Raw genomic sequence first — 19,511 nt, 5'->3', positions numbered from 1 at the left:
AAAATGGTACAGCTGGGACCTTCTGCTAGAAAAAAAAAAGGAAAGACTAAAAATACAGGAAAACAAGAACAGAGTGCTTATAAATAATACGCCTGGGCTGAGTACGCTTGAAGTTTAAATCCCAGATTGAATCGAAACCCAATTTCACAGATGTTGGCAAACTAATAAAACATTAGATTGCAATTTCAACCTTGGATTAAAAATGTTTTGGTGAATTAAATAAACAAAAATCTAACGTGTCAACACATTGTGAATCTGATATTCTATTTTATTGGGAACATTTATTTAACATTCTATGGATGCTCAAACCTTTATTTAGAAATTTCCCTCCTGCTGTGAAAAGGACGGTAAACTTCTTGTTTTCTTTTATCGATTCTGCTTCCATGGAGAATGTTAATGAATAGTTAATAACGGAGGTGGCGAAGGTCAATTCTACTGACATAACAGCACATTAATTGTCTAACTATACATGCAAAAGTGGTAGAAGGAAAAAAGTTCAACAGATTTGTGTGTTAAAAAAAACTTCCAAAGACACAGATATTAAAACTTGTTTTTTTATTTTTTATAGAAATGAGTCAAGTCAAAAGCAAGATATTGGCCCTGATTTACTAAGAGTGGAGTGTAGGTTTCTTTGTGGATTTTAATTCAGTACAATTTTTTCCACCATATTTACTAAGCTTTCCCTACATTTTGCACTTTTCCCTACATTTTGCTTTTTTTTTTTTACACATGCTCTGATCTGTCGGGTTTTCCTCAGCTGAAATCCACGACATTGGGGTTTATTTACTAAGAGTGGAGTATAGATTTCTTTGTGATTTTTGATTTCCCACTGGTATTTTCCCAAGGTATTTACTAAAATTTCCCTACATTTTGCACTTTTCCCTACGTTTTGCTTTTTTTTACAACTGTTCTGATCTGTCGGGTTTTTCCCAGCTCAAATACACCACTTTTTCTGTGGAAACCTTAGTAAATATGTTGGGATTTTTCAAAACTGTCAGGGACACACCCCTTTTTTTGGGACCACGCCCACTTTGCCCTGTGGCCATGCCCTCTTTTCGGGTTTTTCTTGTAAAATGGAGGGTTTCGTTTTTTTTGGGTCGCAAATTGTGTCGCAAGGGACGTGCGACACAATTTGGGCGCAAAACCCGACAAAAAAGAGTCGAGATCACGTTAGTAAATAAACCCCATTGTCTGTTGGGTTTTTGTGAAAATATCAGGAACACACCCAGGGCTGGACTGGGGCGAAAAACAGGCCCGGGCCCTTTATAATAAGCAGCCCATTTTATCCATGGGTGTGGCTATGTAGAGGTGGAGCCACAAATGGGAGGGGACATCTGTTAATCATAGTTGGGTATCGTAGGGAACATAAAGGGTGGGAAAAAATGTACCGTAAGTGTATGGGTAAGTAGTTGTCTGTGCACACGATATAAAAGAAAAGGAGATATTTTTTAGAGCCGTGTGAAAAAGTGACATGTCGCGGATCGTAAAATTATGTCCTTTTTAAAAAAAATATTGTGTGCAAAATAACCACTTTTTCATAGACTTACATAGAGCATATTAATGTTAAAAATACTGACGCAACCTTTCTGTGATTTTGTGGACACATTTTTTTAATGAAATATGCCTGAAATCAGGGCCGGCCTTAGGTGTTGAGGTGCCCTGTGCGAGCCAACCTTGTGCCCCCCCCCCCCCCCCCCCATAAACGTACACAAAGAGGAAAAAAAATCTTTGTGACAAATATTTTTTTTTTATATCTAATCAGCTCCCTGCTCCCTTAATTAGTCCCATGTACCCCTTCACCAGTCCCCTGCTCCCCTTAATCAGATGCAGTACAGTTCCCCCACATTAGGTGCAGTATAGTTCCCCACATTAGGTGCAGTATAGTTCCCCCACATTAGGTGCAGTATAGTTCCCCACATTAGCTGCAGTATAGTTTCCCCACATTAGGTGCAGTATAGTTCCCCCACATTAGGTGCAGTATAGTTCCCCCACATTAGGTGCAGTATAGTTCCCCACATTAGGTTGGCAGTATAGTTCCCCACATTAGGTGCAGTATAGTTCCCCACATTAGGTAGTAGCAGGTTCCCCTACATTAGGTAGAAGCAGGTTCCCCACATTAGGTAGAAGCAGGTTCCCCACATTAGGTAGAAGCAGGTTCCCCACATTAGGTAGAAGCAGGTTCTCCACATTATGTAGAAGCAGGTTCCCCACATTAGTTAGAAGCAGGTTCCCCACATTAGGTAGAAGCAGGTTCCCCACATTAGGTAGAAGCAGGTTCCCCACATTAGGTCGAAGCAGGTTCTCCACATTATGTAGAAGCAGGTTTCCCACATTAGTTAGAAGCAGGTTCCCCACATTAGGTAGAAGCAGGTTCCCCACATTAGGTAGAAGCAGGTTCTCCACATTATGTAGAAGCAGGTTCCCCACATTAGTTAGAAGCAGGTTCCCCACATTATGTAGTAGCAGGTTCCCCACATTAGGTAGTAGCAGGTTTCCCACATTAGGTAGAAGCAGGTTCCCCACATTAGGTAGAAGCAGGTTCCCCACATTAGTTAGAAGCAGGTTCCCCACATTAGGTAGTAGCAGGTTCCCCACATTAGGTAGTCACAGTTTCCCCACATTAGGTAGTAGCAGGTTCCCCACATTAGGTAGTCGCAGGTTCCCCACATTAGGTAGAAGCAGTTTCCCCACATTTGGTAGAAGCAGGTTCCCCACATTAGTTAGAAGAGGTTCCCCACATTAGGTAGTTGCAGGTTCCCCACATTAGGTAGAAGCAGGTTCCCCACATTAGGTAGTAGTAGCAGGTTCCCCACATTAGGTAGTAGCAGGTTCCCCACATTAGGTAGTAGCAGGCTCCCCACATGAGGTAGAAACAGGTTCCTCACATTAGGTAGTAGCAGGTTCCCCACATTAGGTAGTAGCAGATTCACCCCCCCCCCCACGGACTCACACACACAGACAGACACCCACAGACGGACACCCACACATGCACACACTCGCACACACAGACAGACACCCACACATGCACGCACACACACACAGACACCCACACACACACAGACAGACACCCACACATGCAGGCACACACACACAGGCACTTACACACAGACAGACACCCACACGCACACAAATACACACTTACCTGTCCAGCGCTGCGCTTCTCTCTGGAGTCGGCCTGACGAGTGACGTCACTGACGTCCTCCTGTGCGGGTCTGCGGAGGGACGTCACATGCGCGACGTCCCTCTTCAGACTCGGGCAGGCCAGCCAACCAGAGACGCGGAGGAGAGCGGGGTAAGTGAAACCTCCCTGAGTAATGAAGAAAACTGTGCCCTGAAGCGGAATGTGACCCTCCACATAGGGACACAGTTGAGGGAGGGTAGTGGGAATGGAATGAGAGGGAGCGGCCTGCAAAGCAGAAAACTGTGTCCCTGTGCGGAGGGTCACATTCCGCTAAAGGGCGCAGTTTTCTTCATTACACTGGCCCGAAGCAGCGCTAAATGTCTGAAGAAGTCACCTGCTCGGCGCCCGGAACTGCACGTCGGGCAATACAAATTACATATGCCTGGTGCGAGCTGTGTCGGCCGCCCGGTGCCGCTATTGCTATGGCGCCCTGTGCGGCCGTACAGCTCGCACACCCCTAAGGCCGGCCCTGCCTGAAATACACTTTATTAACCTAGCCTGTTAAGATAAGACAATTTCCCATGATAGAAACACATGTCTCTAAACAAATCATACAGTTACCAAATAACACCGGTATAGAAAGAGTAAAAATATCACCACATGTATTACTACCATACTGTTACTGACCAAATCCAATATACTGAGATCAATATTACCAATAATACCAGTATACAAGGAGGAATATTATTACCATGCATCTTACCATCATACTGTTACTGACCAAATCCTGTATACTGAGACCAATATCACCAATATCAGTATACAAGTGAGAATAATACCGTCACATCATGACCACTACCATTACCACCACATATGTTTAGTGTATAAAAACCACAGAACATTGACCAATATCCCCCATACATAGCCCACATAGTAGTGACCCCTGCTCTATACATGCTCTGCAAACCGTACAAGTGCAGTTACATCTACTGACTCACAGGAGGCGTCTTCTTGGAGTCGCTCTCTTCTCTTTTCTTCTCTGTCTTGCTCAGACCATCATGAAGTCTTCTTCCAACCTTTCAATGAGTCGTCACCGCAGAATCTGCCAGGCAACAAACATATTAGGCTTGCACTTTTTAACATCATTCCCCACCTGTCCCTACCCTCAATGCCCTAGGTAATGCCCCCAGTAGACAGGGTAGAGAATCTACCCAATAAGGTAGAAGCCCCTAGTAGGGTGATAATGCCCCCAGTAGGTAGGTTGTAGGTAATGTCCCCAGTAATTAGTGCCCCCAGGTAGGTTATGCCCTACATAGGTACCAGGTAATGCCTCCAGGTAGGTTGTAGCTTATGCCTCCAAAAGGTAGGTAGTAGGTAATTTCCCCAGTAGGTAGTGCCCCCCAGGTAGGTTATACCCCCAGGAGGTAGTAGATAAGGCTCAAAATAGGTAAGGTACCCAGTAGGTAGTGCCCTAGGTAGGTAAGGTCCAGTAGATAGTGCTCCCAGGTAGTTAATTCCCCTAGTAGGTAGTGCCTTCTGTAGGTAGTGCCCCCAGGTAGGTAATGCCCATAAAAGGTAGTTTCCCTAGGTAGGTAATGCCCCCAGTAGGTAGTTTCTCCAGGTAGAATGTGCCCCAGTAGGTAGTGTCCCCAGGTTGGGGTAAGGGGCTGGCGGCAGGCCAATTTTCTGCCGTTCAAGTAGGCTGAAGGTAAATTAAATTTAAAGGGAACCAATCAGCAGATTTTAGCATATATAATGCTTGGCAATGCGTTATATATGATAAAATCGTTATCCTCACCATCCCCGGGGGACGTTTGTGCCCCTTACCAGCTTCATTCACTGCGGCCATGGCCCTACCCCGATGGCTTGAATGACGGCTTGCGCCACAGCTCTGCTTCCTAAGCGGACGGAGCAGAGCGATGATGTGAGCCGTCATTCAAGCTGTGGGGCGGGTGCATGGCCGCAGCGAATGGAGCTGGTAAGTGAAAGTCCCCACCCCGGGGACTACTTGCTGGGCGGCCGGGGGGGGACTTTATAACTTAATATCTTCGCCATCCTTGGGGGCACAAACATCTTCCTGGGATGGTGAGGATAAAGATTTTAGCATATATAACGCATTGCCAAGCATTATATATGCTAAAATTTGCTGATTGGTTCCCTTTAAAAGAAAAAAAAAATAATAAAAAGAAGGCTGTCCCCCTCTCAGGCACAGTCTCTCGGGTGCCCGGCTGCCCAACCTGTCAGTCTGCCCCTGAATATAAGATAGATGGATATAGTGGCATATAGATAGATAGCAACAGGAGAATACAGCAGCACACTTCTAGCACAAAGATATAGATAAAACATAAGTATATAGATAAAACATGAGTGCCGTATTTATCGGGGTATACCACACACCGGCCTATAACACGCACCCTCATTTTACCAAGGATATTTGGGTAAAAAAAGTTTTTTACACAAATATCCATGATAAAATGAGGGTGCGTGTGTGCGCGTGTATACCCCGATATACCCCCAGGAAAGGCAGGGGGAGAGAGGCCGTCGCTGCCCGCTTCTCTCCCCCTGCCTTTCCTGGGGTCTAGAGCGCTGCTGTCGGCCCTATTCACCCCCTGGTTATCGGCGCCGCTGCCCGTTCTGTCCCCCTGACTATCGGTGCCGGCGCCGATAGCCAGGGGGAGAGAAGCGGCGCCGACAGCCAGGGGGAGAGAAGGGGCAGCAGCACCCATTGCCGGCGCCGCTGCCCCGTTGCCTCCCCCCATCCCCGGTGGCATAATTACCTGAGACGGGTCCGCGCTGCTCCAAGCCTCCGTCGTGCGTCCCCAGCATCGTTGCTATGCACAGTGCGGCGCTCTGACGTCATGCGCCGCGCCGTTCAGCGCATAGCAATGACGCCGGGGACGCACAACGGAGGCCTGGAGCAGCGCGGACCCGACTCAGGTAATTATGCCACCGGGGATGGGGGGAGGCAATGGGGCAGCGACGCCGGCAATGGGTGCCGCTGCCCCTTTTCTCCCCCTGGCTGTCGGCGCCGCTTCTCTCTCCCTGGCTATCGGCGCCGGCACCGATAGTCAGGGGGACAGAACAGGCAGCGGCACCGATAACCAGGGGGTGAAAAGGGCCGACAGCAGCGCTCTGGACCCCAGGAAAGGCAGGGGGAGAGAAGCGGGCAGCGACGGCCTCTCTCCCCCTGCCTTTCCTGGGGGTGTATCGGCGTATAACACGCACACAGACTTTAGGCTAAAATTTTTAGCCTAAAAAGTGCGTGTTATACGCCGATAAATACGGTATATAGATAGAACATGAAAAGCTATACAGCTGTAGTGCAATAAATGAAAATATGAAACTATAAAATTATGAGGTACTTAGCTTGCAAATTTGGCGGCCAAATAGCGTGGACCGTCCCACCACGGTAAGGTGACCTCATTATGGGACGGACCCTACACTATGAATGTGCCTCTGTGTGAACAGTACAGCAGGCATTGCAAGGTCTGAAACATCCAAGGCACCTTATATACACCTAATAGAGGTGGGTGGGGTGCAAGAGCCAACATGGAGGTAGCCACTCCCCCGTATGTGTAATACAACCAAAGAATAAGTTGGCCAGCACTATTGATTCCAAACTATTGTAGAGACCTGGCTTACAGGTACAAGCTGCTGGGCTAAATATACAGCAACAGGAGAATACATCAGCACACTGCTAGCACAAAGATATAGATAAAACATGAGTATATAGATAGAACAAGAAAAGCTATACAGCTGTAGTGCAATAAATTTAAATATGAAACTATAAAATGATGAGGTACTTAGCTTGCAAAATTGGCGGCCAAATAGCGTGGACCGTCCCACCACGGTAAGGTGACCTCATTCTGGGACGGACCCTACACTATGAATATGCCTCTGTGTGAACAGTACAGCAGGCAATCCAAGGCAACATCCAAGGCACCTTATATACACCTAATAGAGGTGGGTGGGGTGCAAGAGCCAACATGGATAGATAGATAGATAAATATAGAGGCATATAGCTCGATAGCTAGATAGATAGATAGGAATAGATAGATAGATATGAGATAGATAGATAGATAGAAGATAGATATGAGATAAATAGATATGAGAGATAGATAGATATGAGATAGATAGATAGATAAATATGAGATAGATAGATAGTTATGAGAAGAGAGAGAGAGAGAGAGAGAGAGAGAGAGAGAGAGAGAGAGAGAGAGAGAGAGAGAGAGAGAGATGATCGAAAGACAGACAGATAGAGAAACAAAGACGGCTGCAGCTTTCAAAAATAGTGAAAAACCTTGTGGGTAGCTTTATTCCATATTAAAATACAGGTGCAATGTTTCAGCTGCCTGTGCAGTCTTTTTCAAGCGTGAAAAAGACTGCACAGGCAGCTGAAACGTTGCACCTGTATTTTAATATGGAATAAAGCTATCCACATGGTTTTTCACTATTTTTGAAAGCTGCAGCCATCTTTGTTTCATTGTCTGGACTTTGGGCCTTGCGACCAGAGCTAATTGACTGCCTCCACCTACTTTTTTTTCTGGTTGTGCTGCTGCTCCGTTATTTTTTCTATCTAGATAGATAGATAGCTAGATAGATAAGTGTTTCCCAACCAGGGTGCCTCAAGCTGTTGCAAATGTACAACTTCCAGCATGCGCACATAGACAAATGCATGCTGGGAGTTATGTAACAGCTGGAGGCACCCCTTTTAGGAAACACTGAGATAGATAGATAAATAGATAGATAGAAAAAAATACTGGGAAAGCAGCACAACCCAGGGGGCAAAAAATGCAAAAAATAGCAAAAAATTAGAGGGTGCAAGCAACTAGTTGGGCCCAGTTAAGACCCCAATCCAGATACAGCAATGCAAAAATAGTCGCAGCACTCCAAAGTATAGAAAAGAATAAAAAGTGGCTTTATTCCATTTCACAAATACGGGTGCAACGTTTCAGCTGCCCATGCAGCCTTTTTCAAGCATAGTGAGTGACCACATTTTGGCTAAAATCATTAGTCCGGAGGGACTTAATGATAATCTGTCGTTTGCCTCTTTCATTGATCCATAATCAACACTTTACTTACTACTCTATTGTTTTGTAAGCCATTATGTATCTTTTTGTTGAGCAGGCTATGACAGAAATATGACACATACTTATTGCCCTTGAAAATTGGGTTAATGAGCTAACTAAAGCCACTATGTCAGGTCCCTCCTTATATTGATATATGTAACATCAATTTCATATATCTTTATATTTATATATGCAACATCGATTTCATATATCAATAGCCACTACTGCATTAAAAACATATCAACCCATTCCATCCTAAAGGGATGCTCATTATGCATTATCATTCTAGTATTAAATGTATATTTCTATAATACTCATAAGTATTAGATCTAAATATGCAAACATGTATGTAATGGAAGACAGCGCAGTTTGAGCATCTGTTGCTGTAAATATTTATGCCGTGTATACCATTGCGGTTCCCTTCTACGGAATGCTCTATTGTGATACTGTGGAGGATCCTGCGCAACCGCACTGTTTGGAGCGCAGTCTGTGTTCCACTAGGTATGCGCAGGCGTATTGGCATTAGCGCCGCGAGTCTTGCATTTACTGAATGGATGGCCGCTGAACCGGAAGCATGTAATTCTCGCGCAGGTGCATGGGCTGGAACGCTGTTTGCGGTTCACCCACCGGACAGTGTGCAATATCCCGAAGGAGATGAATTGGCTCCGGACGGACAGCAGGTGAGGGCTATAAAAAGAGACATCTATCCAAATATAGGGTGCCAATATCGCTGCATCTATCCTTTGGCATCCATCCTGACATAACCGGGCTTCCACTCCGCAGTCTGTACATCATTGCCTGTAGGACTGGGCCCTTGAGCTGATCGGGCTGAAAAACCTGAGCTTTTTCATCACCTAATGGGGGCGTTGAGCTAAGTATTATCTATCATGTGATCTATATGCTCATCGTAGTATGCAAAGTGATTTCTGTATGTCCTGTGCAGCCCCCTGCTGGGTTATTGGTACCCGAACACCAATTACCATGTGGCTTTGATATTATATGTCTAATCTGGTTTAGCCTACTCGGAATTTGTGGTACCAGGGTGATTGTGGCCCAAGTGATGTACCCGATTCCCTATCCCTGATAAACCCCTCTGTGCCAAGAGTGGGGGAAACGCGTCTGTATAATACATGGGGATTGTAGCCCTGTTTTTTTAGGGAACAAATTTATCCCAACTAGGATGGTCCAAATATCTAGTGGACATTCTATGTGATTTTATTTATTCACGTGTGTTCACATATACACTGTGGCCTGGATTCGAGACGATCTGAGATTACACCATAGTCTCACACTACACTGCTATTTTTTCTATTCCCCTCCTGCATCTGGTTGTTATTTTATCCTGTGCTCTTAGTTGACAGGAAGGGAACGGCACCGTGGTCGAGGCCATCCTGTTAAGGAGATGGGTCCCTCGAAAGGCAGGGAAAGACTTTTTGGTGGGACATAAACATCAGGGTGGGCACGATTACCCTTTCCTGCTCATTAATTGTCCCAACAAAACTGTTTGACCAATCCATCAGTCTACACCCACGTTAATTATCATACCTGTTTTAGATCTATCCAATCTTGTATGTGATCAGTCTCCAATCCAGGCCAATTGATTTTTGTACATAAACTTTCATTTGAAACCTTTATTGTGTTTTGGTACCCTTTTTAACTTTGAGTTATTAAAAGTAATGTTTTAATATCATGCCTCAAAGGTAGTTACTAGTGTTGAGCGGCATAGGCCATATTCGAATTCGCGAATATTCGCGAATATATGGACGAATATTCGTCATATATTCGCGAATATTCGCATATTCGTTATATTCTCGTTTTATTTTCGCAAATGCGAAAATGCGCGTATGCGAAAATTAACATATGTGAATATTAGCATATAAAAAATTTACATACGCGCAAATTTCTAAATTTCGCATATGCGAATTTTCACACGGCAGTCTCACACAGTAGTATTACAGCCTTCTTTACACCACACAAGCTGGAAGCAGAGAGGGGTGATCACTGTGATGTGTACTGTGAAAAAAAAAAAATACGAATATTCGTAATTACAAATATATAGCGCTATATTCGCGAAATTCGCGAATTCGCGAATATGCGATATTCGCGAATAATATTCGAATTGCGAATATTCGTGAGCAACACTAGTAGTTACTCCTTTCGAATTAATTATAATTTGGACTGGCCAAATTTTTATCCGGCTATTTTATCCGATAATACTACATACACGAAATTGAGTTTGAATCCAACACCGCGATTTAAAGATATTATGTTTGATCTTATTGAGTATGGGGACAAAGAGGGGCACATTATTGGTAAAGAAGCAGACTATATGAAGGTGTCTGATCCGATTATGGCAATTTTTCACTCATTGCCTAAAATCTATAAAAAAAAAATTCCTCCCCCTATGCGCCCGATTGTAGCAGGCATAGGCTCTTTGAATGAAAAATTATGTGAATGGGTGGATTCGAGGCTCCAGCTGTTGGTCCCTCTCATGCCCGGCTTCCTCCAGGACACCAGAGATGTTCTGGTTGCTATGGACAACATCGGGTGAAAGCCGGGTATGAGATGGATAACAGCGGATGTCACGTCACTATATTCCGTGATACCTCATGATAAGGCAATTCTTTCTTTGAAATGGTTTTTGACTACCTATGCCCCATACTCCGGTGATCTGCAGGAATACATTATATTAGTGGTAGATTATCTTTTAAAGCACAATTTCTTTATGTTTGATAAATGTTATTTCCTGCAGACCACCGGAGCTTCTATGGGAGCTAAATTCTCACCATCCCTTGCGAACATTTACATGGCGTGGTGGGAAAAAGAATATCTGTTCTCCCATAGCAACGCCTTTGCTGACCACATAGTTTGGTATGGCCGGTACATAGACGACCTCCTGTTTATCGGGGGGTCGTCTATGCCGGCCATACATGAGTTTGATGCTTTTCTTAATGACAATCCCTATGAGTTAAAATTCACAATAAATTGTGAACATGAGGAAATTTGTTTTCTAGACCTAACATTGAGTGGTAACTTGGAACAGGCTAAAGTGGTCACCAGGACATTTCGCAAGGAACTGGCAGCTAATTCTATATTACAGGCCGAGTCATGCCACCCGCCTCATGTAATTCTTAATCTCCCGGTTGGAGAAATGATAAGAGCTAAACGTAACTGTTCCTCTGAAATCTTATTTGAAAAAGAGGCTGGTGACATCACCAATCGCCTATTAGCCAGGGGCTATAAAAAAAATGGACCCTGGAGAGGGCTAAGAACATTGCTAGACTTAAAAATAGAAATATTCTCATCCATGGGGAAAACTCCAGTATTGTTAATAAGAATACCAATAAACAATTGGTTTTCTCCACTACCTACAGTCAGAATTATAGGGCAGTTTGCAACATCGTACATAAATATATTCCCATGATATCTAATGATAATCAATATGCAAAAGCGTTTGAAAACGGGTATAAATGTGTTGGCAGATGATCCAAAACAATAGGTCAATCTGTTTCCCCGAATCTCTATATTTCCAAAACATCATCCACTGGAACATGGCTAGACACTACTGGCAGTTTCAAATGTGGACATAATAAATGTATTGTTTGTGGTATTATGAAGAACAGTAAAATCTTCACTTCTATGGTTACTAAACAACAATACAACATTAAACATTTTATTAATTGCAATACGGCAAATGTCATATATTTATTAACCTGTGAAAAATGCCATGTACAATATGTGAGATGCACTTCGAATGCTCTTAAGGTTCGGATCAGGAAGCATCTATCAGACATCCCACATTTTTTGTCTTGTCATGTTTCAATGGCCACCAAACATTGCGTTGAGAAACACAGGGGAGATTTCTCCTCCTTGTTTCTCCTCGGCATTGAAAAAATTACTAATCCTATGAGGGGAGGGGGTGTCAGGCAGAAATTATTGGACAGGGAAGTTTTCTGGATAATAGAGCTTCAAACTAGATATCCTAACGGCATATACCTAAGACAAGATGTTATTCTCCACTATTAGTGTCTTCAATTTAATTAAACTAATTTTTTATATTTACACGTGCATTATTTCTATATATGTTTTTTGTTACACAAGACATTTATGGTGGATGAATTTTACATATACACTTTTGATGTTCTAAATAGATTTTGTCTAATTCATATTCTAAATTATGGTTGTGTCCAACGGATCTATACCCCCCCCCCCCTTTTCTTATGTCGACGTGTATTATTTTTACATGTTCACATTTTTCCTCTTTTGCATATATTAGTCCCATTTGTTTATGTGCTCCTTTTTATTTATTTCATTCCATCTATTTTCCACTGATAGAATATATACAATTTTTTTATATATCTATTTGTATATTTATTCAAATAATTATATTCTTTTTCTCTTTCTCCATTTTATTCCCAGTTTTCCTTTCTCTCTCTTGTATGTACCGCACATGGGCATACTATTCTTGGATTTTCCCAAATATGGACTTCTGGAACATTTTTTTTGATATTATTCATCTTGAGGAAAAACGAAGAAACTATACAAAAAATATTAAAAAAAAATTATTTATGCTCATGTGCGATATTGGAAAAGACAGAGAAGAAAACAGAGGGAATGTTTAAACCCAATATCCAGATCAACTTCTCAAGTATTGAAGAAAACACACAAAACTATGTTGTTTGAATTTTTCTTCTTTTATATATTTTATACTCAAAGTGTATACACTCATGTTCACATTGCAAGGTACTATTCCCTTGCGTTTTTATTGTTATCTTGGCTTGTTTGGGAGGGAGGGGGTTAAACACCTGGGCCAAGCCCCGTGGTGATTTCATCCCCTTCCTCTATAAATAACATCCACCTATGTCTGTTAATTGTACGACTAAGGCTACGTACTGTGGCCGAAACGCGTCACCTGTCTTCCATGTTGGCTGATTGCTGAATAAAGTACCAAGTATTGCTTGAATTGCCACGCTGGATTTTCTCTTCATTTCTGCTGCATTTGCTGGACTGGGGTCCGGTCCTGTCCGTGTCGTGGGCACAAGGGTGAGCTGTGTCAACTCTGCTTTTGGTATTAAAATTACATATTTTGTAATTAAGTATTCTATGCAACTTTTTTCATGTATCGCCACTTATGCACAGTAACACTGTACACTGCCACCTGGACAACCTATGGATGTCCCATAATATTTGCACTTTATCTACTTTTAATGATGTTGATGTTGTATTTTTATAGATGTGTATTAATTGATGTATACACTGTATTTATACTGTATTGATTGTATATGTGTATTTAACCCCTTAAGGACCGAGCCATTTTATACCGTAAGGACCGGAGTGTTTTTTGCAATTCTGACCACTGTCACTTTAAACATTAATAACTCTGGGATGCTTTTAGTTATCATTCTGATTCAGAGATTATTTTTTCGTGACATATTCTACTTTAACTTAGTGGTAAAATTTTATGGTAACTTGCATCCTTTCTTGGTGAAAAATCCCAAAATTTGATGAAAAAAATGAAAATTTGGCATTTTTCTAACTTTGAAGCTCTCTGCTTGTAAGGAAAATGGATATTCAAAATATATTTTTGTTGGGTTCACATATACAATATGTCTACTTTATGTTCGCATCATAAAATTTATGAGTTTTTACTTTTGGAAGACACCATAGGGCTTCAAAGTTCAGCAGCAATTTTGACATTTTTCACAAAATTTTCAAACTCACTATTTTTCAGGGACCAGTTCAGTTTTGAAGTGGATTTGAAGGGTCTTCATATTAGAAATACCCCATAAATGACCCCATTATAAAAACTAAACCCCCTAAAGTATTAAAAAAAACATTCAGTAAGTGTATTAACCCTTTAGGTGTTTCACAGGAATAGTAGCAAAGTGAAGGAGAAAATTCAAAATCTTCATTTTTTACACTCGCATGTTCTTGTAGACCCAATTTTTGAATTTTTGCAAGGGATAAAAAGGAGAAAATTTTTACTTGTATTTGAAACCCAATTTCTCTCGAGTAAGCACATACCTCATATGTCTATGTTAATTGTTCAGCGGGCGCAGTAGAGGGCTCAGAAGGGAAGGAGCGACAAATGGTTTTTGGGGGGCATGCCGCATTTAGGAAGCCCCTATGGTGCCAGGACAGCAAAAAAAAAACACATGGCATACCATTTTGGAAACTAGACCCCTCAGGGAACGTAACAAGGGGTAAAGTGAACCTTAATACCCTACAGGTGATTCACGACTTTTGCATATGTAAAAAAAATATATTTTTTTTTTACCTAAAATGCTTGGTTTCCCAAAAATTTTACATTTTTAAAAAGGGTAATAGCAGAAAATACCCCCCAAAATTTGAAGCCCAATTTCTCCCGATACAGAAAACACTTTGCATGGGGGTGAAAAGTTCTCTGCTGGCGCACTACAGGTCTCAGAAGAGAAGGAGTCACATTTGGCTTTTTGAAAGCAAATTTTGCTCTGGGGGCATGCCGCATTTAGGAAGCCCCTATGGTGCCAGAACAGCAAAAAAAAACCACATGGCATACCATTTTGGAAACTAGACCCCTCGGGGAACGTAACAAGGGGTAACGTGAACCTTAATGCCCTACAGGTGTTTCACAACTTTTGCATATGTAAAAAAAAAAATGTTTTTTACCTAAAATGCTTGTTTTCCCAAAATGTTTACATTTTTAAAAAGGGTAATAGCGGAAAATACCCCCCAAAATTTGAAGCCCAATTTCTCCCGATTCAGAAAACACCCCATATGGGGGTGAAAAGTGCTCTGCTGGCGCACTACAGGTCTCAGAAGAGAAGGAGTCACATTTGGCTTTTTGAAAGCGAATTTTGCTCTGGGGGCATGCCACATTTAGGAAGCCCCTATGGTGCCAGGACAGCAAAAAAAAAAAACACATGGCATACCATTTTGGAAACTAGACCCCTCGGGGAACGTAACAAGGGGTAATTTGAACCTTAATACCCTACAGGTGTTTCACGACTTTTGCATATGTAAAAAAAATATATTTTTTTTACCTAAAATGCTTGTTTTCCCAAAAATTTTACATTTTTTAAAAGGGTAATAGCAGAAAATACCCCCCAAAATTTGAAGCCCAATTTCTCCCGAGTACGGCGATACCCCATATGTGACCCTAAACTGTTGCCTTGAAATACGACAGGGCTCCAAAGTGAGAGCGCCATGCGCATTTGAGGCCTAAATTAGGGACTTGCATAGGGGTGGACATAGGGGTATTCTACGCCAGTGATTCCCAAACAGGGTACCTCCAGCTGTTGTAAAACTCCCAGCATGCCTGGACAGTCAACGGCTATCTGGCAATACTGGGAGTTGTTGTTTTGCAACAGCTGGAGGCTCCGTTTTGGAAACAGTGGCGTACCAGACGTTTTTTATTTTTATTGGGGAGGGGGGTTGTATAGGGGTATGTGTATATGTAGTGTTTTTTACTTTTTATTTTATTTTGTGTTAGTGTAGTGTAGTGTTTTTAGGGTACAGTCGCACGGGCGGGGGTTCACAGTAGTTTCTCACTGGCAGTTTCAGCTACGGCAGAAAATTTGACGCAGCTCAAACTTGCAGCCGGATACTTACTGTAATCCTCCGCCCATGTGAGTGTTCCCTGTACGTTCACACTGGGGGGGGGGGGGGAACATCCAGCTGTTGCAAAACTACAACTCCCAGCATGTACGGTCTATCAGTGCATGCTGGGAGTTGTAGTTTTGCAACCGCTGGAGGCTCCGTTTTGGAAACAGTGGCGTACCAGACGTTTTTCATTTTTATTGGGGAGGGGGGCTGTGTAGGGGTATGTGTATATGTAGTGTTTTTTACTTTTTATTTTATTGTGTGTTAGTGTAGTGTAGTGTTTTTAGGGTACAGTCACACGGGCGGGGGGTTCACAGTAGTTTCTCGCTGGCAGTTTGAGCTGCGGCAGAAATTTTTCCGCACCTCAAACTTGCAGCCGGATACTTACTGTAATCCTCCGCCCATGTGAGTGTACCCTGTACATTCACATTGGGGGGGGGGGGGGGGACATCCAGCTGTTGCAAAAGTACAACTCCCAGCATGTACGGTCTATCAGTGCATGCTGGGAGTTGTAGTTTTGCAACAGCTGGAGGCACACTGGTTGTGAAACACCGAGTTTGGTAACAAACTCAGTGTTTTGCAACCAGTGTGCCTTCAGCTGTTGCAAAAGCTACAACCCCCAGCATGTACGGACAGCGGAAGGGCATGCTGGGTGTTGTAGTTATGCAACAGCTGGAGGCATACTACTTTGGCTGGGGATGCTGGGGTTTGTAGTTATGCAACAGCTGGAGACACACTGGTTTGCTACTTAACTCAGTGTGCCTTCAGCTGTTGCAAAACTACAACTCTCAGCAGTCACCGACAGCCAACGGGCATGCTGGGAGTTGTAGTTATGCAACCACCAGATGCACCACTACAACTCCCAGCATGCACTTTAGCTGATTGTGCAAACTGGGAGTTGTAGTTACACAACAGCTGAAGGTACACTTTTACATAGAAAGAATGTGCCTCCAGCTGTTGCAAAACTACAAGTCCCAGCATGCCCATAAGGGCATGCTGGGAGTTGTGGTGGTCTGCCTCCTGCTGTTGCATAACTACAGCTCCCAGCATGCCCTTTTTTCATGCTGGGAGCTGTTGCTAAGCAACAGCAGGAGGCTGTCACTCACCTCCAACGATCCTCGCTGCACCAGGTCAGTCCCTCGTCGTCTCCGCCGCCGCCGCTGCTCCTGGGGCCCCGATCCCAACAGGGGCGCCGGGGATCGGGGTCCCCAGCACCCGGGGTGCACGTCCCGCACCCGCTCACGTCCTCCGGAAGAGGGGCGGAGCGGGTTGCGGGAGTGACACCCGCAGCAGGCGCCCTGATTGGTCGGCCGGTAATCCGGCCGACGAATCAGGGCGATCGTGAGGTGGCACCAGTGCCACCTCACCCCTGCTGGCAATGGCTGTTCGGGGCCGTCTCTGACGGCCCCGATCAGCCAATAATTCCGGGTCACCGGGTCACTGGAGACCCGATTGACCCGGAATCCGCCGCAGATCGCTGGACTGAATTGTCCAGCGATCTGCGGCCATCGCCGACATGGGGGATCATAATGACCCCCCTGGGCGATATGCCCCGATGCCTGCTGAACGATTTCAGCAGGCATCGGGGACCGGCTCCGCTCCAGATGGTTGCGGGGGGGCGGTAAAACACATGACGTTCTCATACGTCATGTGTCCTTAAGGACTCGGAAATGGAGACGTATGAGAACGTCATGTGTCCTTAAGGGGTTAAACTGCCAAAATGTGGTCACTCACTATTCTTGAAAAAGGCTGCATGGGCAGCTGAAACGTTGCACCCATATTTGTGAAATGGAATAAAGCCACTTTTCATTTTTTATATACTTTGGAGTGCTGCAACTATTTTTGCATTGCTGTAAATAGATAGATAGATATATATGAGATAGATAGATATTAGATAGATATGAGATGGATGGATAGATAGATAGATAGATAGATATGAGATAGATAGATAGATAGATAGATAGATAGATATGAGATGGATAGATAGATAGATAGATAGATATGAGATAGATAGATAGATAGATAGGATCAGTGTTTCCCAAACAGGGTGCCTCCAGCTGTTACAAAACTACAAAACACAGTATGCCCACACAGCCAAAGGCATGCTGGAAGTTGTAGTTTTGCAACAGCTGGAGGCACCCTGGTTGTGAAACACTGAGATAGATAGAAAGTGACTTACTATACATAGCACCAGCTGTGGGCAGGGAAAGGCTTAATTTTCCGTGGGCAGCTTTATTGGTGAAGCAGGAAATACAGCATGGAACACAGGGGGTCATGTGGGGGAGGGGGGAGGAGCTTCCATCTCTGCTGCTCTCTTCCTCCCAGAGTCTGTGCAGCCCCAGCGCTGATCTTAAGGGCCTGAAGGGGAAAAATTATAAGAATAGAAAAGACCCTGGCAGCAGCAGACCGCCCCTCAGACTCAGCCGGTGTCCGACCTTTCAGTTTTTGTAAATCCCTGAGTGCGGCCCTGGGCACAGCTCTTAAAGCTGTGGCTGTAAACTGCTATGCTCAGAGCAGGGAGGTGAACAGCTCAGACTACCGTCTGCCGCAGCCTACGGACTGCCGCAGCCCACCGGGATAATGCCCGCTGGCCAGTCCGGCACTGAACACACCCCTTTTCTGTGACCACATCCCCTTCCCCTGACAGACACGCCCCTTTTTCGGGTTTTCTCAGTGAAATGGAGAGTTGGTTGGGTTTTTCATTTCTGTCAAAGACTGAATTCTGGCGCAGACAGAATTCTGGCGCAATGAGACAGAATTCTGGCGCAGACAGAATTTCTGGCACAATGCACCAGAATCTGGCGCACAACCCGACAAAACATGTAGGGTTTAGAATAGTAAATCAGGGCCATTATGTCAGTTAATTACATTTTCAAGTAATAGAATAGATACCTCCATGTTTAACCCCTTGAGCGGGCCATTTTAAATGTTTGCACTTTTGTTTTTTTCCTCCTCCCCTTCTAAAAATCATAACACTTATGACGCCTTGCAACTTTTGGGGGCTTTCAATTCCAAGCAGTGCCCTTTATATTCATTCTGTAGGTCCATAGGATTAAAATGATACCCAAGGTTTGATTTTGTTTTACTTCTTTTAAAAAATTCTAACTTTTTGTATGAAAATTAGCATGTTTAAAAATGTCCTCTTCCGACCCCAAAACTTTTAAAATTTTTAGTATACTGTGAGGGCTTATTTTTTGTGCCGTGATCTGTAGTTTTTATTGGTACCATTTTGTTTTGATGGGACTTTTTGATCACTTTTCATACATTTTTTAGGGTATACAAAGTGACCAAAAATGGGCTATTGCATGCAGTCTTAAGATTGCATTCACTGTTCAATGCTATGCCAGTGTTATCATGCTCTGCTGCTCCAGCTTTCCATGGCTGGCTGGAGCATTAGATCAGGGGTCCTCATGCGGCCCACCTAGGACATTTATCCGGCCTGCCAGGTGTTTTTGCCGCCGATGCCTAATCCCTTAAGGACGGAGCTCATTTTCACCTCTAGGACGAAGCCCTTTTTTGCAAATCTGACCACTGTCACTTTAAACATTAATAACTCTGGGATGCTTTTAGTTATCATTCTGATTCTGAGATAGTTTTTTCGTGACATATTCTACTTTAACATAGTGGTAACATTTTATGGTAACTTGCATCCTTTCTTGGTGAAAAATCCCAAAATTTGATGAAAAAATTTAGCATTTTTCTAACTTTGAAGCTCTCTGCTTGTAAGGAAAATGGATATT

Source organism: Hyla sarda, chromosome 1 (genome assembly GCF_029499605.1).
Source record: "Hyla sarda isolate aHylSar1 chromosome 1, aHylSar1.hap1, whole genome shotgun sequence".
Taxonomy (NCBI): Eukaryota; Metazoa; Chordata; class Amphibia; order Anura; family Hylidae; genus Hyla; species Hyla sarda.
Note: the sequence above shows the minus strand (reverse complement) of the source record.